This window comes from Equus asinus, chromosome 9, assembly GCF_041296235.1.
Source record: "Equus asinus isolate D_3611 breed Donkey chromosome 9, EquAss-T2T_v2, whole genome shotgun sequence".
Lineage (NCBI taxonomy): Eukaryota > Metazoa > Chordata > Mammalia > Perissodactyla > Equidae > Equus > Equus asinus.
Window position 1 is genome coordinate 70,484,960 of NC_091798.1, and position 24,192 is coordinate 70,509,151.

Sequence of the window (24,192 nt, forward strand, 5' to 3'; positions counted from 1 at the left end):
ATTGAAGAGACTTGAAAGGCACATGAAAACATTTCAGGAATTCAGGGGACATCTCTCTTCGAACTAAAGTCTGCCCAAGACTGAAATCATCAACTCACCTCAAAACTTGCCTCCTTCAGTTTTCCTCATTTCTTCTTATCTCCTCAACTCTGTCATTGAGGATTAGAGCAAAGTCCTCTTTAACTACTTGTCCCTCCTTTCCCACATGCAATCAGTTGCCAAATCCTATAGATTCTATCAGTGGATAGTTTCCTACATCTTTTTCTTTGACTTTCACAGCTAGCAAGTCCTTAGTTCTCAACTGCATGACTGCAGTATCCATTCAACTGGCATTCTTGTCTCTGTTCTCTCCACGACCTGATCGATTATTCTTTCATGCACTGTTGTCAACTGTCGTCTGTCCATCTGTCTGTTCTCTCCGCTACAAGATTAAAGGCAACCCCAATCTGCTGTTCTTCTGCTTAAAGAATTTCAATGGCTCCTTATTTCCCACTGAATTAGATATAGATCCCTTGGCCTAGAAGTCAAGGCCCTCTCTAACAATGCCCCACCCTACCACCCAGTCTTATCTACTAGTTAATTTCACTTTAGGAAGTGCAGTCATCTTATCTCCCAAAACACCTGCAGTCATTCTCTTCAAGTCCCTAGAGCACTTGTGGTATCAAGAAATTCACTTATTCATCCATTCAACAAATACTTATTTATCACCTAACATGTGCTAAACATTCTCAGAGCTGGAGATGTAGCAGCAAATCAAACAAAGGTTCCTGCCCTCATGGAACTTCTGGTTCTGGTGGGGAAAGACAGAAAATAAATTTAATCAATATGAAAAATATATATTCTGTTAGACATTGATAAGTGCTAAGAAGAAGAAAAAAAAACAAGAAGTTAGGGAGTTAGGAATTGTTGGGGTGCAGTGAGGTGCGGTCAGCTCATAATTTTAAATAGAGTGTTCAGTACAGGTTTCAAAAGAAGCAAAGACCTGAAGGAGGTGGCAGCATGGGCCCTGCTGATATCTGCAGGAAGACCACTCCAGGGGGCAAGGGCAAATAGAAAGACCCAAAGTGGGAAACGTGTTTGGCTTATGATATAGAGAGTGTAGAAATAAAGTCCAAAGGAGAGACAAAGGAGGCAGTAGTTTTTTCAGGACTTGACTTTTACTCTGAATAAGATAAAAAGCCATTGGAGGGTTTTGAGGAGTGAAGAGACATGATCTGACACAATTTAAAAGAATCACTTTGGCCACTATATTGAGATTAGACTGCAGAAGCTGAAGACAAGTCAAGGGTTGTTGCCAGAATCTAAACAAGAGCTAATGACGACTTGGACTTGAGTGGGAGTAGTGGAGGTGATGAAAAGTGGTCATATTCTGGATAGATTTTGAGAGTAGACCCAACAGGATATGAAATATAACAGCAAGAGAGGAGGAAAGGATAACTCCAAGAGTTTTGACCTGAGCAACTAAAACAGTGCTGTACAAAAGAAATATAATGGGAGCCACACATAGAATTTTTAATTTTCTGATAGTCATGTTTAAAAAAGTAAAAGGACATGGATAAAATCACTTTTTAAAATATATCTTTAGCCCAACAAAATAAAATATTATTTCAACAACTAATCAACATAAAAATTAGTAAGATATTTTATACTTTTTTTCAAACTAAGTCTTTGAAATCTAGTGTGTATTTTACATTTACAGCACATCTTAATTTGGACTAGTCACATCTGAGTGCTCAAAAGCCACATATGGTTAGTGGCTATTATATTGAGATAGTGCAGAACTAGAATGATGAAGTGTTTTTTTCTTTCTTATTTGTAATGGGGATACTAAATGTAATAGGGATACTAGCTATAGTTTAAATTATAATAACAAGTCATGGGAGGCAATCCAATGTTCACTAATAAGGGTAGTAATAAATTATGGTACAACCAAGTAGCTACCAAAAACTAGGTTTCTAAAGAATATTTAAGAGTATAAAAAACACTTTCACTGAAAATGATGGGGTGGGGTAAGGTGGGAGGTTAAAGAAAGAAAACAGTATACACAAAATGATCTCATGAGTGGTGGGGAGAAATAAGCATACATACTCACATGAGCCTGGAAAGACATATACCAAAATGTTACCATTGATTATTTCTGGGATAACTGATATAGGAAAGACTGTAGGAAGAGAAGGTTTGGCACACGGGGATGATTAGGAGTTTTGGACATACTATGTTTAGGATGCCTATTAGCTACCTCAAGCAGAAATATGTTGTCTAGAGTTCAAGAGAGACGTTCAGATCAATAATATGAATTTGGAAACTGTCAGCGTATGATGGAATTTGAAGCCAAGAGATTGTATGAGATCACTAAGAAGGTAAGTTTCTCAGAGAACAAACTAGGACCAAGGACTGCATCCTTGGATACTCCAACTTTTAGAGGAAGAGTCAGGAAGATGATGAAGAATCAGCAAACAAGACTGGGAAGAACAGCAAGTTATGTTGTGGAAACCAGAAGAAGGCGGTACTTGCAGGAGTAGAGAATGAACACCTGTTTCAAATGTTACTGAAAGTCAAGTGTGAAAAGGACTGAAAACTGCCCACAGTGTTGACCTGAAAGCCACTCATGACCCTGACATAAGCAGTTCTGGTGGAGAGATGGGTTCCAAAAGACTGGGTTCAAGAGAGACCCGGAGGAAATGAACTGCAGACAAGTGCATGGACCACATTTGAAAAGATCTGCTGTGAAGGAGGCAAAGAAATAGGGGTATTTGTATCAGTGTGCTATTATATCCCTTGTTTTCTCATCTCACCTCTCCTACTATAATGTTAAGTTCCTTGCAGCAGGGAATGCCTTAATTCTCTGAGCCCAATATTGCTTTCGCAGCAAAGAACTAAAAATGTGTGTCAAGCAGCAATATAGTGATTTTACACAGGTTGGCAGACTGACTGCTGAGGTAAACTACTAGATTAACATGAGAGTTAATTCATGATTCCAATAATGAATACAAGAAAACCTCAACTCAGGGTAAACACCTCTCAAAAGTAACTGCAATATGATAATTACTGGCTGTCAGGAAGCTTAAGCATAAATTTCTGGGCAACTCAGTGAAAGCTTTCATCAGGAATGATCTTTTTCTTTCTGCCAAATCCCACGTTTAAAAACTACTAACTCTTGCATTTCTTTGACATTACTGCAAAGATAAAAAATCCCAAATATTGAAACTTCAGGCAGATAACCAGTGAGATATCTGCTATGACACAAAAAGACTGGAAACCAAATCAATACAGGAGACTGTTACAATGAAAAATATACTGACTAGAAAAATCAATTCTTCTTCAAATTTTCAACATTTTACTAAGTCTGGACAAATTTCAAGCTATTGTTTCTCACAATCAGTCTTTCAACAATGGTTCAACCTAACTGGAAAATCCTCATAGAGCTTACCTGTTAGGAGGTAATTCTGAGTAACTCTCAAGTCTAATATACGCCAATTCTTGGCATAAGAGTGTCTTCCTTTTTAAGTCTCACTGTGAAAACACAAATTGTTTCTGAATAGGATGTACGCACTTCATTTTAAAAAAAAGTTTGGCACCCGAGATTGAGAAATGATGGCCAGAGAATGGGCAGGATAGTGGAACAGTTGCACTGATGTCAAAGAAATGTAAGGTTCTGAGGTTTTTAAACTTAGGTTTTAACTAGTTGAAAAGGATAAACTAGTAATTTAGTGCAGAAATGTCAATGTGTAAATATGGCCATCTATTTTTATCACCATAAAATGCTTAATAAAACACTCAGAATAATTCTGCTGGTGCAGCTTCTCTACCTTATCCTATTGACTTAACAAACCTCCAGTTTCCCAGCACAATCTCAGTGTTCTGTTTCACTTCCCTTTTTCCTGGTTTGCAAAGTCTATCTTCAATTTCTTCTCTCTATAGCCAACCAGGACCCTTCCCTCTGCCCACTCTCTCCTTTAATTTTACCCACCTTCTACCCATCAGAAGGAAACACTGATGAACATACAATCAAGAGTCTGAAGCCAGAGAAAATGAGGGGCAGAGGCCTCAGCGTGTAGCACAATCCTTTACACTCAGTAGAGGTTCCATAAACAGGAGTTGGTCGCTTAGAATAAATGTTACAGGGAGCCTACAGGAAGATGGAAACAAGAGTAAAGAGAGGGACTAAGAGAGGAATCGTAAAGTAACTCTGTGTACGTGAGTGTGTGCGTGCTGCGTGTCTGGGTGTATGAGAAAGAGGAAAAGACATTCTACGATGGAAAGAACACAAGAGAAAGATATATGAGTTTTAAAGTCAGGCAAGTGGAACTAAGAGAGGTGGGGGGATAAAAAGCTTAACGAGCTAAAAATAGGTCTGCCATCAAGTAAATACCTCAGTTCATTTAGAATTTTAGGAAAAATTTACTTTTCAGTTGAAAGCAAATAAAATGAATTTATCAAATCCCAACTGGAATTTACCACTTGGCAAAAATTACCATGCAAATAAAACCATAATAGTTATTAAGTGATAAGAAAGCTATCCTCATATAGAGTCCTACTCTTAGTGGAAACTCCTTGAAATTCAAGATCACATTGTCCTTTGATTAATTCTGCATGGTGCATAGTGCACCGGCATGCACGTGAGAACATTCAATAGTAATTACTGAGATTGCATTTTGATTGAAGAGGACACGACTGACCTTTGTCAATAAGGGAAACAATGCCGCCTGACTCCTGTCATACTCTAATATTCCAATTGGTAAGTCATATTTCTCTATCATTCTCTCCTGAGACTCTCGGGAAAATTTTGAGCTTACATTGTGGTATGTATTTGCCATTCAAGGGTTTGAATTTATGAAAATTTTTGGGTTGGTGAGCTCATTCCCATCCTTAAGAATATTGAAAGCTGACCTGATGGTCTCCAGTTGCCTCCCCTCTCCTGCCTCCTTGGCTGGGAGAAAAAGCATCTATTTCCCAGCATGGCTGTGGCTAAAACCCAGGAACCAACCTCCTGCCCCCAACACAGGCTTACCTTTTGTAAAGTCATCTAGGACAGACAGTAAGCACCACGCAAGGGAGGCAGTTCTCTCTGAGCTTTCCCACCTCCTGGCTATTCCTACAAAGCAGTGGTCACAGCAAACCCCCTGCAAAAGATGGCAGGTATCCGTCCCCTGCCTTCATACCCTTTAAGGTGTTGCTGCTCAAACTTTCTTCTCCTTATTTGCCTCAGGACACAGATTTTGCTTGCAGAATGGGTACCCTTTATTTCCACTAATCAGCATGCCAAAGCAGGCTATCTTAAAGGAGTTAATGAAAAAACTGGTCCAGTTATAGAATCTCACTTCCATAGCAGAAATCCGGAGAATAAGGGGCATTCCACAAATTAAAATAACAACTGTATTCATAAATCATTTCAATAATTACCTTTCTTTTTCTAAGTTTCACCCATTTTAAAGATGGAGTCAAATTAAAGCGACAATAAATTAAAGGAAAACAACTGAATGCAACATCAGTAAGGAAAATGAACTGAGCCTGTGGTGGTTCTCTGATCTGCAAAGCCTTTGGAGCAGGAAAGACTTACGATAACTTCCTAGTTCCATCACTTACTTGCTGATTGTCTTTACCCCCAGTCCTGGGAAAATCCCCCTAGATATAAAACTCTGAGCTGGCTTTCAAAATAGTCAATGAGAAATCATAACAATCTTTGAAGCTTTTGATTTTGAAGTCTCCATCTTATCTACCACCCACTGACCAAATATGATTCAGAACCTCAAAACTCTCATCTCCATTAGTTCCTTTATCTCTGATTTCTCTCAATGATAAACTTTTAAGATAATTTTTAACAAAGTTAAAGGATCAGTAAAGCAACTGAGCCAGTTCAAAATGATTTAAAGATTAAAACAGTCTCTTCTATCACAGAGAAGGCAGCTGCTCTGTGAAGTTTTTTTTTTTTAAGGAAACAGATTTAATCTCTAATTGATCAGAGCTGGGGAAATTCAGTATTAAACTGAATATTCTACATACATGTTAAAAAATGTTTAAAGGTATTTGGGTTTTATTTATTTATATTAGCACTTGAAATGGTCTATACTACTGATAGATAAAAGAAACTAAATATTGAAGTGAGTTTAATATATGCATACAGAAATTCCTTCAACTAAATATATATTTTTATTTATAGAGATATTTTCTATAGAGGCACGGCTATTTTGTTGTTTATCAAACAGTGTAACCAGCTGATTTTAATTTTTCACTTCATTGTCAAGTAACATCTCTCCTTTAATGATATTTTGATTGACAAATAAATCCCATGATGGCATAAAACCAGATCTCATTTTTAGATAGAATTCCAAGATTGTTTTACCCCTCTGGTACCTAAAAGAATCAACGTCAAAATAATTACTTCTTGTAAAGAAATGAGTCTTCCACAAACCCTTGTTGTGTTCTAAGCAAGGGTCTCAAGCTACTGTTCAGTTTTCCTCCAGAAAGTGATTCCAACAACAAAAAGAAATACAAGCAGGAAACAGCTGGTTTTCTTCCCATCTCCTTTCCTTGCGAATCACAGCAAAACGTAATTTTAGGCTTTCTGTCCAAACGTAATATGCTAGAGTAGTTTCTCCCCTGCATCTTTTACCACTACTGTTTAGTTTAGCAAAGAAGGTTTAAAAACTGTATGGATGGACCCATGTGCCACGAATCGTCTCAGATTTATGATAAACACGGGATGTGAACGATAAAAGAAACTATTTTTGCAGCTGTTGGCCTCAAGTCCTGCACCACTGATTATGGTAATATATGGTGCCTTTTCTGGGAAAGCAGGTAGAGCATACCTGCCAGATTCATCTGCTGGATCTTGTGACTCATACAGCTTAACACCAGATCAATGAACGACAGTGTTAGTCAAAACTCAGGGTTACTAGATCTCACGTTTGGGTCTCTAGTGGCCCAGCTATTACCTTTCAGTTTCTAAAGAAACCTAGGCTCATTCACCTAGGCGTTAACTAATGGAATTTTTGCAATCCCAAATCAGCTTTGTTTAATTAACTTCATCTGATGTGAGCCCCTCACTAAAATATTAAACCGACAATAGTGTCACTTTCTAAGGTTCACATCTGTATCTCAGAGTTTTGAACATTTGAGATGGTGAAACGTTTCTTTCTAATCTGATTTTCCCTCATTAATTATCTTGAGGCATTTTAATATCCTTGGGGATGACTGCATGCACCGAATTAGGTCAAAATTTCATGGTTTCTATTGGCAATCATCAGTTTGACTTATAGGTGTCAGTAAAAATATCTGGTTTGTGAACTTAATGTTGATAGAATTAGCCACGTTTTGTAATCTTTCTCTGGTGGGCAGAATAATGGTCCCCAAAGATGTCCGTATCCTAAACCCCAAAACTTGTGAAGACTTCGCAGATGTGATTAAAGTTATGGACCTTAAAATGGGCAGATTATCCTGCGTTATCCAGGTGGGCCCAATCTAATCACATGAATCTTTAAAGTGGAGGAAATTTCCCGGCTGTGGAGAACCAGAGAGGTGGCCACACGAGGATTCAGTCTGCATTTGGTAGCTGTGAGGACGAAGGAGAGTGGCCATGAGCCAAGAAATGCAGGTGACCCCTAGAAGCTGGAAAAGACAAGGAAATGGAAGCTCCTCCAGAGTCTCCAGAAAGGAATGTAGCCCTGCTGACATCATGAATTTTCAGTCCACTGAGACCTGTGTCAGGCTTCTAACCAACAGAGCTAGAAGATAATAAATCTGTATTCTTTAAACAACCAATTTGCAGTAATATGCTGCAGGAACAAAAGAAAACTATTACACTTCCTAATTATTATACTGTTTAAATCACCCCTTTTGTGGGAGAAAAATAGGTTTAAAAGCCGACTAAGAAAAAATGCTCAATGGGCATATGTGCACCGTGACAGATGGCAACTAGACTTTTGGTGGGGAACATGATGTAGTCTATACAGAAGGTGAAATATAATGATGTACGCTTGAAATTTATAGTGTTATAAATCAATATTACCACAATAAGAAAGAAAAAAAAAGTGTTCAGCATCAACTAGTGAATGTGCTGGCATGAAAATGAAAATGATCTGTGAAAGTGTGGGTGTCCAGGTTCCCGCCCTGGCTCTGCCATTAAAGGGACAGAGAAAATGAGGCAAAGCATGTAACCAAGCCCTCATGGAAGCTTGAGCTTCTCTCCTATCACTGGACAAAATGTTTATTTCTAGGTCCATTCCCCATACAGCTTCCTCTAATTCTTTTGGCTGCTGGTTTGATTTAACTTGTTGTTCTAGTGAGAACAAAGTGATCCTTTTTCCGCCATATTTCATCGTCTCATGCTGGTAAAGTCTACAGACCTGGCATTTCCCTATTTCAGCAAGAACAAGTTTAAGTATCTGTAAAACTTAAAACATTCTTAATATGGCGTAAAAATAAAATGAAAACTCTCCTAAACCAATTTTTAAAACCACCCCATCTAAAACTGCTTCCAACCACTTCCTGACTCAAGCATGAAAGAAACTGTAATCTTTATAGCACACTCGCTACAAACTGCTATTTGTACTGGTGAAGTCAGCAGGAGAATATGTTCATGGGTATCTCAAGGGTTCAAAATTACAGAAGTATTTTTTTATTATTATTATAAAGAGTTAGGAACTCAATAGATTAAATTATATCAGCCAAAACATTAATACAACAAAGAGCAAAACCCTGATAGAATACATCCTAGGATAATAGTCTTCTTTTCAACACAAGCATTATGAAAGTGTTTCATTAAAAGGGCTTTAAAAAGCATGAAAATAGTTTATATTGACTCAATTTCTTTAACTTTTAACTTACCATAACCTAAATTATTATCATAATTTCTATTTTTCAGGAATTTTTAAAGCAATTAACTAGCAAGTTTTCAAACACACAAACAGGACTAAGCATGCAAAATAGTAAAGAAATTAAAAGTGGAAGCACTTTAGCATGTTTTTAGCATAGAAAGGAATTCACAAAATAAGCATTCATGATATTTAAAATAAGACAGATATCCTCATGTACAAGTAACTAAATTTAAGATCTTTAACCTTTTTAAAGATTATACTCTCTCACAACTGTATTTCTCACTGCCTCTTTATAGAAAGGTAAATGAAAAGTATCATCAGTCCACTAACACAATCTTACACAAAAACAAAGCAAAGTTAGACAGGAGGATATATTCTAGAAGACTCCAAAAATGCAAGAAACAAAATGGCAATTTTAACCAACATTTCTCTAGAAATGGACAGTCTAAACCATTTACTGACATCTCAAAAAAGCCATCTGTGTACCTCCTACACAGAATAAAGGTTCAGCTACTTAAAGAAATGGGAGAGTTCCCCATCCCACCCACTCCACTCATTCTTTTTTCTCTTGCAAAGTTATCTATTAATTAATTAGAAACTGCCTTTACCCACTACCTCCATTGAAACACAGCATTACATTCTTCACAGAATATGCTGAGATAGTCCCCTGGAACTCAAGAAGAGGAAATAAATGCACGACTAACGTTGTCATATGGACAGAACTCTCAGAATGGAGAGATTCAGAAGTAGGGTGGTAGAGAGAAACCCGTCTTGTGTGCCTCATCATTTATAGTTTACAGTAGGAAAACTGAAACAGAAAACTAACTTTTCAAGGGAAATATTCATTCCTGGCTCTTCTATTTGAATGTTGTAAGTAGTTCCACAGTATTCTTTTCACAAAGCTGAACACAGCAGGCTTATCCTAAGAAGTATAGACATGTATTAAAAGAAAACTTTTATGAAGCACTAATTTCATTTATCACAATAAGAGGAGCATTATTTTTACTATCAAATTGTGAGATATTTTGAAAAACATCAAAAGTATAAAACAATGGTCACCAATATACTTTAAACTTCATACATCTCCTCATAACTAAATCTTTGTCCTACAGTGTAAGTTTTAATTTCTCTAACATGCAAATTCTCAACCTAACTTGGCCCTTCTTTCTAATAACATCTTCCCATATCATCTTAGACCTTTCAAATGTTAATATTGCTTAAGTTGGATAAAATATATACAGTATCAAAAAATACATAATTCACACACTTCAAAAACAGCCCCATTTTCCCTGTGACACCTGTCAAAACATTTTCAGGAATTTATATATTTCAAATAGTTTGAAATAAGACGCTCTACTGTATTTGCTATTGCTTACCAGGGAGAGTAGCAGGCATTACATTGTGCATTCACAGTTATTTTTATAAGCTTACCCCACGTGCATGTGTGTGTGTGCACGCACACACACACACTTCAAGTACAAACTGTAAGTCTGTTCTAGCTAATTGGCTGAAATGCTGCCATACACTATGATTTCAGTCAGTAATGTATCTTGGAGAGCAAGAAGCCAGTCATACATCTGAAACAATAATAGAGGCATTTAGCAATTCTCTGATATGCAAAACAAGGCACTTACCTTCCATTTCTAGGGACATCTGAAATCGCACTGGAAACCGAGCAACGAGAGAGGGGCTTTATTACGGGGTGAATCATCCCCACGTAAATGCTCTGAACAACCCCTGTATGCATACTGACATCATCAGGAGAGACTTGGAGGCAGAGGATACTATGGTAACCAAGCAATGTGCTGGGAGACAGAAGCCTTTAATTGCTTTAACAACTTCCTGGGGCTCCAGCTACCAGGCTTGGATTTGCTAAGTAGGAAATGAAGGTTGTCACAGAAGCGGTGAGTGTGACACAGAGCAAGGGGACTCAATGAATTCTGAATCTGTTCATTGCGATGTGACTTTTTAATGACAAATGTCATTACATGATTCCATTAGCAATATTCCTCTCACAGCTGAAGCTCTGACGAAGCCACAGGTCAATAAATAATGCTCCCAGGTAGCAATAGTGTAAGTATTCATAGATGGTTTTCTCATTTAACAAGCATTAATATTATTGCATTACAAACATCCTTTTCCTTGAGGGGGAATACTTGAATCTTTTTGAAAACAAAGCTCACATCTGTGCCTTCGGAGGTCAGCGTAGTGATAACAATGAAAACTGATTCCCTCTATTTACTTCTCCAGAAGGCGGCAACTGCCCATTCCATTTATCTCCAAGCTCCAGGAAAGCCTTGCCAATACATCACTTATCCAGAAAACACCTCCAGCAAAATGCCTAATGATGACACCCAGATAAACTCAGAAGAAATCTGCCAGTCTTCCTCCTCCAGTCTCCTTGATTGTCTCTTCTATCACACGCAGAATTACTCCTACTTCTCACAACCCCCAAACCTACACCAATTTCAATCTTCCCTTTGAACTAGTTGTCCTCCCCTGCATCTGTCACCCACGTTCATAGGAATACAACCCCTCTTACAAATACCAGGTTTTAAAGTAATTGCTTAAAATAACAATGTTTCAACATCAAACTGAGTCTCTAACAATATATCATGCTTATTTGATCAGATGTGACGCTTTAATAAGTATATAATTTATCATCTGTACTGTGAAAACTATTGTTTTCTTCTCCATGAATATTGGATTGACATGTTTTTAAACAATACCGTGGTCTAATTTTTCTACTGCAAATACCGTAATTGTAAAGATAAGCAAGTAACTTGGCAGATCCTCTTTAAGATATTCATAACACAATAAAAAATGAAGGTTGTCCTTGTGTACTGTATACTTAGATCCAAGTTATTTCAAAGAAACTATTATTATCTCTATTTCAATTTAGATGAAGCTAAGCCCGCCTTTTAATGTTTCCCTTGTGAGTAAACAGCGTACAAATGTATAGCAATAATACTGCTTACAAAAATAGTAAAATGGAATACAGCAGCACCAGACTGACAATCTGGAGAAATGGAGAGAATTTTAACCTAATGGACTTTTCACTACCATAGAGGTTAGGGAGAATTCTGAAAGAAGAGTAAAGTCAGCCCTCACAAAAACCATGATAATTCAGTTTTCCTTAACCTAGGTAAAGTGAAAAAGCTTTGCAACAGAAGGAAATTACTCCTATCCTTTCACTTGTTCTTCCTGAGGTCCTGAGTTTGAGAAGCAAAACATGAAAAGTTTACCACTATATAAGTGAAAATAGCATATATATGCAAAGGTTACTGTGATGCAAGTGAAAATAGTGAATATATATACAAACACGCACACACATACATATATACAGTATATGTGTGATTCAAATTTTAAAATAAATGTATTTATTTATATGAATATGCACTTAAAAATGTCTAGAAAATAAACACCCAATGACTAGGAGTGATTATTTCTGGCAGTTTCCATTATATAGACTGAGAGAGTCCTCCAATGTTTATATTATATATTTTTAAGCTTTGAGAAGTTTTTTTTTTTAACCACGGATATGAATTACTATTGTAATTTGAAAAATGGAAATTCATCTAAATGTGTTCTGAACTTGCAATCCTGGTTTACCTGCTCTCAGAGAAGACCAATGACAGCTTCAGTGGACTAGCTCCTAACATACTAGCCAGACTATTTCCAGGTTGTTTCAAACTTTCTTACTAGGGAGACAATCCACTGTCTAAAGAGAATTAGGATGAGAAAAGCAAATAAAGATTATCTAGACAACACACACACTAAAAGGAGCAGGTGTATCGACTTTTCCAGAGAGGCGACGATCATAAGGAATAATCCAACAGTAAAGCTAGTTTGTTGTGTGTTTTTAAAAAAGGTGCAGTTTAAAAAAGAGCCTATCCAAAAATAAGACCAAACCTAGAGGTCTCTGACCACTACAAAAGGCTGAAGGGAATCAAAAAGACCACCAGCAAGAAATGGAAATCAAGTGTCAGTAAGACAAATGGCCCCAGATGGCCAAATTATGTGTCCTGCTAAAGATGCTAGCTTTAGAGAAAAGGGGTCTAATTTCCCCAACCTCCATGCCTTAATTCCAGGCTTCATTTAGTTTTTATTCTCCTCTTGATCTACAAAAACAGCTCAATGTGTCATGTTCTTATCAGTGTTCTATTTTTTCTTGCCGCTCCACTAGATTTTTGATTGGTACAATCTCACCACCTTCTTAGAGAAGATCATAAGCTCTTTCCTGAATTGATAGCTTCATGCAAAAATCAGCACCTCCTTTCCTCAGATTCCAAGGATAGCACAGAGAGGCCCTGTGAAGCACACACCAACATTATTAGGTCCCTCACAGCACAGAGCAAGGAGCAGGGACAAAATCTGGCCAACACCACCACCAGCTCCACCAGCTCTGACAGACTCTTGCTGAATAACTGCATACCTCCTTTATCTCTCCTAAATTTCAGAAAATCCATTTCTTATCTCCCAGCAGATCCCACGGCTTCCCAGACATCCATAAAATATTGTAATTTCTCAAACCGAAAGGAAACAAAAGTTAGATGGTCAAAATACACTTTCACAAGAAAAAAAAAAAAGATGTAGCACGTTTCCCAAAGAAATTACTCCTTGACTGTCAAATCTTATAAATCTCATCTAACTCCCACGCAACCACCTTAATCCTTAAATTGAAGTGTGGGGTTCAATAAGGCCCTGAGCCTAACTTGTTTCTTAAACTAAAGTAAATTCATGTTGGCAAGTTTCAATTCAGGAGCAAATGAGGATTAAAGTGCCACTTCTAAGGGGATGTTTGGCCAGGATTTCTAAAGCATTGACCAGTCAGCTACAGTGGCCAGCTTGTCTCCTCCTCCATTATTTTTCTGATGATAAGGCAAAACGCTCTTAATCCTAAACTAGCCTTGCCTCATAATTTATTTTGAACCTCCTCCTAGCCCAGATGAGCAACATTCTTGGCTCCTCTAGCCTTGATACAACACTTCTCCTAATTCCAGTTAAGCATATCATAAGTACTGAAAAACAACAGTGGTATGTGGGATTTTACTATCGGCATTTGGGTTTAAATTTGTTAATTAAAACAAATTCATACTGATTTAATGAAAAAGTATCACAAGAACTCCCAATGGCAAAAGGGTTCTAACTCCCCATCACCCTTACATCCAGTCTTGCTCCTCATTGTTCCAGGCCCACAGTTGTCCCTGTAGTCTCTCTAACTTCAGGTCTGGCTCCTTTAATCATTCTGTGCATCACTCTGTCCTCGATGCGTCTTCACTGAACATTGCCTTGACCAGGTTACCACAAAACTCCGAAGTCCTAAAAGGCTCCCCCTGCAGCCACTGAATCAGCAGATTTCACAGCTTCGAGGTAAGGCTTACATCCGGACACCTTGAGCTACAGCTAACTAAACAATCTGGTACACTGATATGTTTCCCTCCTACAGGCCTTTGCTCTTATTGTCTCCGCCTCCTGGAATCACACACCTACCTCCCCGTTCCGCCCAATATCTTCTTGTCTCTCCTCCATACCAATCCAAACCCTACCACCATTCCAGACCCACCTATTCCATCAGGGATCAGTTCCTCTTCCGAGATTCCAGTGTCCTCCACCTTGCTAACTACATTTAAAACATTCTATTGCCTCGTTATTATCATGTACTTGATTTCCATACTCCCTTTAATCTTCTGAAAGGTAGAGACACGATCTATATTTACCTCTTATTCCCTACATAGCACAATGCATTACATTTGGCATTCACTCAATAAATACATGAATACATGAAGATAAAATTTGTGTCCTAATTTTTGTCACTTTTCCAAAGTGTTTAAGATTAAATTATTTCACTTAATCTTTGAAACAACCTAGTGTGGTAGGGTAAGGTACAACTGGATTTCACTTTCAGAAATGAAAATAAATAACAGAGGCTCAAAATGGTGCTGTTATTTCTCTTGTGTCACAGTTTCTAGGTCTCCTGTTCCCCAGCTTGCTCCCTACATGGACCTCTACTGTTTCTAATGGCAGCCAGAAAGGAGGTGCTCTCATATTGCCCCATAGTGAATCCACTGTTTCTGAAGAATTAAGGGCAGAATGGCCTTAATTTTTCTTCCTTACCAGTGACCCATGGCATAGTCAATCATATCACCATAATATTCTCAAGGCAAATTCTGCGGCTTGGGAGAAATATCTCATTACCTATTTCTCTTCTCTATATCTAGCTACCATCCTACCTTCTTGGGGAAAAGAAAGTATCTTGTCTCACTGATTCAGTTACTCTGGACAAGTCCTTGACTTTTGTAAACATCAGTTCCTCATTTTCAAAAAGAGAAGAACAAGAGTACTACCCCAAATATTGTAGCTATGAAGATAAAGATGATGCATAAAGTACTGGCACATCAAAAGCTCTTGATAAACAACAGCTATTACAATTAATAATAATGAACAAAACCACAGAGAATTGGATTTACCACTTATTTTGAAAGGCTTCATTTGTATTCTGGAAGAGAGTTGTAACTGGCTGATGAAGCAGAAATTGGCCAAGTAAAGGCCTTTAGGAGCTTGAATAATTAAGTGAGAGCCTTAATATTTTTGGTGTTTAAAAGGAAGGTGTTGGTTCTTTCCAGTCCGACATTCTATGTGCTACGAAAGCATTCTATAGCAATCCTTTCATTTCTCCCACACAAATACCTGCCCTCTTCCGCAACCAAGCCCAGCTGAGTGCCCAATGGGTGGGTACTTCTCTTAGTCCATGTAATAGACTGAAATTACTCAACGTTTTATCCTTAAAGAATTTTAATTTTGCTTTCATTTAAAGATCCAAGACTAGATCCTTATACTACCTCTGAATTCACCCAAGTCAATTAACTTTAATGTTTTCCCAAAACCAAATACCGATTATAAATCTTTCAATATTTTGAACCAAAAAGTCAAAGGAATTACAGATGATAGCTTACTCTAATACCAAAAACTTACTTCGACATTTCATGATTCTAATTTTGATTATAATTCCCGGAGGAAGCACTGGATTAAGTTCTAATATATTTTTTCTAAAGGAGTCAGTTTAAGATAAGTTCCCATTTTAGTCTCTCAATTAGTGGAACTTTAAAATACCTTTTCCCTAGGACACAAATACAGAACTTAAAGGGAAATCTGGAGCATTTGTATGACTCTAAGCATAGACATTATTTTCGTGAAATAAAAGGAAGCATAAGAGGGGTTAAAGATGATGCCTGCAGCCTAAGAAGACCAACAGAGCTGAAAGGGTCTGACAGCAGGATGTGGGTTATAACCCTTCTGAATGAAATCCTTTTGTGCAAGGGTCTTGAAAAGGGCATCCAGGCAGGACTTGTGTGTGTCTGGATTTAAATTACTCAACTGGTCACTTCCACAATGCTAAGATTCCATCTGTTTGACTAAGGCAGGTTTACCAACAGTTCCCAAATGATGTCAATAGCTTCTAAAACATCAAATGCAGCAACACACACCAAAGGTCCTACATAAAAAGCATCGATAACTTCTCCCTCTATAATCTGCTGGGTGTGACCTATTATGCACTGGATTATCCCATTTTAATCAACTGCCCTAGTTCTCTTTTTCTTTTTTTCTCTTTTCCCAAAAAGCTGAAACACACTCATACAATTTAACGATACATATTACAAGACTACTTGTTTTAGCCTATAGTATATCTGGTTAAAACAATATAAATGGTCCAGCTTCAGCACCACATTTTGCATGGAGGGTGGGGGATGGGGCGGAATGGCACAGAGGTGGAACTATTCTAGTCAGTAGGGCCAAGTACAACCAAAGCATTACTCATATTATTAACACAAACTGGCAAAAAGAAAGCTGTCACTGTAACTATTGTCAAGTAATAAATGCTCAGAAAACAGCATGTATATAAAAAGGAAGGACCCAAGCCAGGTGGAAAATTCCATCTGGGTTCAAAACCATGGATTCTAGCCCTTTGGTTTCATTGTTTTTCCCAAGCAGTAAGGGATTGAATGCATTCTTGTAAAATATTAATCATGCGTGTCTTGGGCACTGAGTCGAAAAGGAAAAGGGACGAGAAGAGAAGCCAAGGATATTAAAGTATAAAGTGATCAGGACCAGCTCCTGTCTAACAATGCTGTGGAAACAATAACTGCCGGCCAGGGACTCAAAGGAAGTTCTAAGAACTCAGCACAGCCCCCTCCCTCCCGTTAATGTCCCGACCTTCAACTGTGGAAAGGGAAGCACTGTTGCACAGTCTTTTAGAGCACGCACTGGGGCTAAATCCGAGCTCTGCCACCTCCAATCTCTGTGATCTATGCAAGATACTTAACTTCCCTGGGCCTCACTTTTGTCACTTACAACATTAACGAAAGAATACTCACACCCCTGAAGGGTGTCGAGAGCACTTCTAGGAGCCACACGCAGCTCCAGGTAGTGTTGAACAAGCCGTACAAGGCCACCGCTGTCACAGAGCTTACATTATGGGTTGGAAGATAAAACAATAAACAAATAAAGGGGCCGGCCCGGTGGCGTAGTGGTTAAGTTCACCTGCTGCGCCTCGGTGGCTCCGAGTTCACAGGTTCAGATCCCAGGTGTGGACCTAGCACCACTTGTCAAGCCACACTGTGGCACCATCCTACATAAAACAGAGAAAGATTGGCACAGATGTTAGCTCAGTGACCATCTTCCTCAAGCAAAAAGAGGAAGATTGGCAACAGATGTTAGCTCAGGGCCAATCTTCCTCACAAACAAAACGAAACAAAACAAAAACAATAAACAAATAAATAACATAATTTTATATATATACAGAAAAGGGCTGTGAAGAAACATATCACAGGACAGTGAGAGAAGACACCGGATGGAGGAGGATGGCTTAGATACAGTTGTCAGAGAAAAACCTCAGTCGCAGAAGAAATGACATTTGAATAAGGAGAAGGAGCAAGATGCATAAAATAACAGAACAGAGCCCTCCAGGCATAGAGATCAGCAAGAACAAAGGTCCCAAGATGGAAATGAGCTTAGAATGTTCAAGGAAAATAAAGAGGCCCATTGTGGCTGGAGGATAGTGAGCGATAAGCTTAGACACCTATTAGACAATTAAGTGAAGGAGCCAAGTAATAAATAAATGGAGCTTGGGGTAGAGGACAGAGCTGGAAATATAAATTTGGGAGTCACCTACTTCACACAAATCTCTGCACAGCACCCAGCACAGTGCCTGAGCATTATGATCATGGATAAACAATGTCTCCACTCGCGCTTTTCAAGTAACTGAATTGACATTCGCATTTGGGAGACCGTCAGTAAAACAGAAAGAGGACAGAAGTCTGGCGGGGCTGGATCAGCTCAGGCAGAACGAATATGTTGCAGATTGAGTGCCTACTTCTACAATATTGTAGGAATTCCTGGCATTGTGTGTTGAGCAGGATTCTGAGGTCAAGTATGAGCCTGTGTAACAACGCATTCTATTATGTACCAAATACATAAACGGTAGCAAATTTTCAAGGCTCTGAAATTGGTAGTTTTTGTTCACTATAAGTTTCATTTAAATTTGGGGGGGTACTTACTTCTCATAATAATAATATAAATTAGATACCATTACTATCCCTATTTTATAGTTAAGAAATCTGAGGCTTAGAGAGAATAATTTATTTGCCCAAGGTGACCAGCTTTCAAATAGTTAAAACTGAGAACCACATCTGGGTGTTTCTAACTCTCAAGACCATGCTCCTCCCCACTGTGATATATACACATGTAAATCTGCTAAATAAGCTCCTTATTTGTATTCCCCTAACTGCACTTTAAGGGTCTTTCCAGCTGAGCCTAGTACATCTGGCTCCAGGAGGAAATGTCTTGTACAATCATCACCCTCATTCTGGCAGGTTCTCTGGTTTCTAAATTCTAATGTTGCATTCTGAAGAAAGCATGCAGGCACAATTCTCTTCCGTGTTGATGTTAGTGGAAAACATCCTATTTGTTAAAATGCCAAATCCTATTTGATTTAGTGATTAGGTCATCTTGTAAACGAAGCTGACTTAACGTTAGCAACCGTCAAAGTTTCAAGTTATTTTAACCGTCACCTCCCTATTCTTCATCACCTACAGTACTCTTCAGCTCACAACTTCTCATCTAGCTGCATCTAAAAATACACACAAGTACACTTTATCAAATTAAGTTATTGCTATTGCTGTTATTGTTACCTCACCACACAACAGCAGATATCATATACTTCGACTAAAGAATAGGAATTTTTAGGAATTTAGTCCTAAAGAATAGGAGTTTTAATTTTAAGGATTCTAGGGCAGTAAGAAGTAAAAACTCTTGTACAGGTTACAGACTAACCACAACATAGGCAGAAAAGCTAAAACATACTTAGCCCTGAATTATCTTGTCCTTTCTCTCCACCCTCACGCTTTCCTTCCCACCAGTTTTCTGTGAGTGCTTCACCACAGGAAAAAAGTAAGCCATGAGCTACATTGATTTGATTCCAGTAAACTAACCGGAATTTGAATTTTTATTAGCAAGAGCCATAGGCAAGAGCAACAGTACACTATACCTACCAGAGTGGTTAGTTTTATTCATGAACCCATGCTGGGCTAAGGAAAAAAAAAAGAAGAAAAAAGCTAACTTCAAAGCATTTTTGAAAGATGATTAACTCTCTAACCACAAATGAGAATCCCAAGCTACTTTGATATGTGAGCATTTTTAGTACTAAATTTAAAGAAAGGACATCTCTGATACAAGTTTAACCATTAAAAAAAAATCCAATAATATACTTCTTTTGCATCTTGAAAACCAGTAATTACCTAAGGGAATAAACAAAATTAGAACTCAGCCTCAGAAATTAAGCCTTAAATGCAAAGCACACAAACAATATTCCTCCCTTATCCTCCAGCTTGGTGGCAAAATGCCAGCTCTTATATGTTCTGTCCAGGAAATACAGCTCTTCACAGTCACCCACTCCACAAGGTACTGTGGGCATTCATCAAGCTGCGTATACATCTTCATCTCAAAAATTTAACTGAGTTTAAACCGGAGTGTTATCCAATGTACAAACGTGGCACATCATTGCAAAGACTACAGTTGTACAAAAACTTGTGCCAATACTTAATTTGAAACTAACATTGACAATAATCTAAAATTGCTAATCTTGGAGCCCTGAGAAATCTTTGCTATTTACACAGAGTATGTCATGGTCTATCTTCACACAAAAATTGAGAATTATTTTCACACAAGAATTGAGTGTGTATGATTCTTAAAGGTTGTGTGAAAATAGGCCAAGGAATATACTGTATAAATTTCAAGAGAAAATAGAAATTAGAGGCATACCTTGGAGATATCGTGGGTTTGGTTCCAGACCACTGAAATAAAGCAAGTCACATGAATTTTTTGGCTTTCCAGTGCATATAAAAGTTATGTTGGGGCCGGCCCTGTGGCTGAGTGGTTAAGTTCACCTGCTCTGCTTGAGCAGCCTAGGGTTTTGCCGGTTCGGGTCCTGGGCAGGGACATGGCACCCATCAGGCCATGCTGAGGTGGCGTCTTACATACCACAACTAGAAGGACCCACAACTAAAAAAATATATACAACTAGGTACTTGGGGGACTTGGGGAGAAAAAGCAGAAAGAAAAACAGAAGATTGGCAACAGTTGTTAGCTCAGGTGCCAATCTTTAAAAAAAAAAGTTATGTTTATACTATACTGTAGGCTATTAAGTGTGCAGTAGCATTAAGTCTAAAAAACAATGTACATACCTTAATTAAAAAATACTTTATTGTAGGGGCCAGCCCTGTGGCCAAGCAGTTAAAGTTCCACATGCCCTGCTTCAGCAGCCCAGGTTCATGTTTTCAGATCCCAGGCGCAGACCTACTCCACTCATTAGCCATGCTGTGGAGGCATCCCACATACAAAATAGAGGAAGATTGTACAGATGTTAGCTCTGGGCTAATATTCCTCAAAAAAAAAAAAAAGAGAGAGAGAGGAAGACTGGTAACAGATGTTAGCTCAGGGCTAATCTTCCTCAGCAAAATAAAAATACTTTATTGCTAAAAAATGCTAACCATCACTTCAGCCTTCAGCAAGTCGTAATCTTTTTGCTGGTGGAGGATCTTGCTTCACTGTTGATGGCTGCTGACTAGTCAGGGTGGTGGCTGCTGAAGGCTGAGGTGGGTGTGGCAATTTCTTAAAATAAGACAACAATAAAGTTTGCCGCATCGATTGACTCTTCCTTTCATAAACGATTTCTGTGTAGCATGTGACGCTGTTTGACAGCATTTTTACCCACAGCAGAACTTCTTTCAAAATTGGAGTCAATCATCTCAAACCCTGCTGCTGTTATATCAACCAAATTTATGTAATGGTCTAAATCCTTTGTTGTCATTTAGACAATGTTCACAGCACCCAATCAGCAGGAGTAGATTCCATCTCAAGAAACTACTTTCTTTGCTCATCGATAAGAAGCAACTCCTCATCTGTTAAAGTTTTATCGTGAGATTGCAGCAATTCAGCCACATCTTCAGCATTCACCTCTAATTCTAGTTCTCTTTCTATTTCCACACATCTGCAGCTACTTCCTCCACCAAAGTCTTGAACCTCTCAAAGTGATTCATGATGGCTGGAATCAACTTCTTCCAAACTCCTGTAAATGTTGATATTTTGACGTCTTCCTATGAATCATGAATATTCTTAATGCTTTTAGAATAGTGAATCCTTTCCAGAAGGTTTTCAATTTACTTTGCCCAGATCTATCAGAGGAACCACTGTCTATGGCAGCTGTAGCCTGATGAAATATATTTCTTTAATAGTAAGACTTGAAAGTTGAAATTACTCCTTGATCCATGGGCTACAGAATGGATGCTGTGTTAGCAGGCATGAAAACAACATTAATCTCCTTGCATATCTCCATCAGAGCTCTTGGGTGGCCAGGAGCATTGTCAATGAGCAGTAATATTTTGAAAGGAATCTTTATTTCTGAGCGGTAGGTCTCAACAGTGGGCTTAAAGTATTCAGTAAATCATGTTGTAAACAGGTGTGCTGTCATCCAGGCTTTGTTGTTCCATTTATAGAGCACAGAGTAGATTTAGCATAATATTTAAGGGCCCTAGGATTTTCAGAACAGTAAATGAGCATTGGTGTCAGCTTAAAGTCACCAGCTGCATTAGCTCCTAACAGGAGAGTCAGCCCATCCTTTGAAGCTTTGAAGACAGGCATTGACTTTTCCTCTCTAGCTATGAAAGTCCTAGATGGCGTCTTCTTCCAAAATAAGGCTGTTTCATCTACACTGAAAATCTGTTGTTTAGTGTAACCACCATCATTAATGATCTTAGCTAGATCTTCTGGATAACTTGCTCCAGCTTCTACATCAGCACTTGCTGCTTTACCTTGCACTTCCATGTTATAGAGATGGCTTCTTTCCTTAAACCTCATGAACCAACCTGTGGTAGCTTCAAACTTTTCTTCTGTGGCTTCCTCACCTCTCAGCCTTCAGAGAATTAAAGAGAGTTAGGGCCTTGCTGCAGATGAGGCTTTGGTTTAAGTGAATGTTGTGGCTGGATCTTCTATCCAGACCACTAAAATTTTCTCCACATCAGCAATAAGGCTGTTGTGCTTGCTTATCATTCATGTGTTCACTGGAGTAGCACTTTACATTTCCTTAAAAAATTTTTCCTTTGCATTCACAACTTGGCTAGCTGTTTGGCACAAGAGGCCCAGCTTTCAGCCTATCTGCTTTTGACAAGCCTTCCTCACTAAGCTTATCCATTTCTAGCTTTTGATTTAAACTGAAAGACATCTGACTCTTGCTTTCATTTGAACACTTAGAGGCCATTGTAGGGTTACTAATTTCAATATTGTTGCATCTCAGGGAAAAGAGAGACCCAAGGAGTGGGAGAGAGAGGGGAGAATGGCTAGTCAGTGGATCAGTCAGAATACACACAACATTTATTGTTTTCCATCTTATATGGGTGTGGTTCATTGGACCCCAAAACAATTACTATATTAACATCAAAGATCACTGATCTCAGATCATCATAACAAATATAATAATAATGAAATATTGCAAGAATTACCAGAATGTGTCACAGAGACACAAAATGAGAAAGTGCTGTTGGAAAAATGGTGCCAGTAGACTTGCTCAATGCAGAGTTGTCACAGACCTTCAATTTATTAAAAAATGCACTATCTACAATAAAGCAAAGCTCGATAAAGTGAGGTATGTCTGTACTAAGAAGAAAAGTGAGTGGATTAAAATGTGTGGTTCTTCGTAACAGTGGCCCAAAGATAGGAGAAAGGTGAAAATACATGACACAATGTACTTTCAATGGCTTTTCACATGTAAATATATTAGATCTGATATTATTTATTGAAATAGTACTTGTATTTACCAATCTGAATACATTTAAATATTCTTAAAACCTAAATGCTGTAATATTACAATTTTCTCTTTTCTCTCCTACCAAATTAACACATCTCTATCAATAACTACTTGGAAAAATATGCAAGGCAATCTCAAAAAGAATTACTGTGCTTCATTATGCAAGATGAAAATGCAGCTTTTAAAAAATATTCTGTCTGACATTCAGTTCTGTATGCTGCTACAGCAGGTCAAAAGCCATTAGCCACCTGCTGAAAATACACACTAGGAAATAAAATGTCCTTCAAAATTATTTTGCATACAGTATTCTCAAAGTAAAATGGGTAAGGTTATATTCCAAATGTTTAAAAATGTGATGCCTCAAAAAGAAATACACTCACCATGCCAGAAATTAATTTCAAAATAAGATTTAATAAGGATCATATAATTTAGAAAATTCACATTGGATAGAGACAGCACCACATCTACTATGAGAGACATGAATACATAAAATAACCAACCAGTTCAACAATATATGGTATTCTTGTCTCCTTTCCAATAAAAGTGACAGACTCAATATGATTCCTGGGATTCTTAGGATATTCTCTCTTACCATTCAACAGTCTTCTGGGGACTGACCCAACAGTCTTTTTATATCTTTAAGACATTCTACAAGTCTATTCGCACAGAAGAAGCAAAACACCAGCCCCTGTGCTACTGCACATAAAGAAGTCACAACTCTGCCTTGTATAACATTTTGAAACTTGGCAATGAAGTGTATAGCTCTCTAACATTAACCTATTAATAGGTTCTATCAGCAATTATTAGATAACTGGTCACTTGGCACTTCGTACAACCAGATACTAAGCTAAGTGCCTGACATATCTTAACGCATTTAATCCTCATAACAACTTCATGATGTAGGTAATATCCTATTGCCATTTTACAAATAGGGAAACCAAGGCACAAAGAGGTTAAGCAACTTGCTCAGAGTTACAGAGATAGCAGGTGGTTATGTTTCAATGAGACAAACTTACA

General features: G+C 38.1%; 1 protein-coding gene across 41 annotated transcripts in view; it reads right to left on the reverse strand.

Annotated features, from left to right (window-relative positions):
- The window catches only part of PAM (peptidylglycine alpha-amidating monooxygenase), a 274,133-nt gene that overhangs the window by 208,394 nt on the left and 41,547 nt on the right, over positions 1-24,192 (reverse strand). For 7 of the 41 annotated variants that reach the window (XM_070517697.1, XM_070517685.1, XM_070517674.1 and 4 more), the window contains exon 1: positions 10,451-10,534. The exons of 32 other annotated variants lie outside the window; for them this stretch is intronic. The gene's annotated coding sequence lies outside the window, so the exon portion shown is untranslated. Of the gene's footprint in view, positions 1-10,450; positions 10,568-24,192 lie in introns of those variants that run through there. 2 more of the 41 variants (XM_070517657.1, XM_070517688.1) reach the window with 2 other exon arrangements.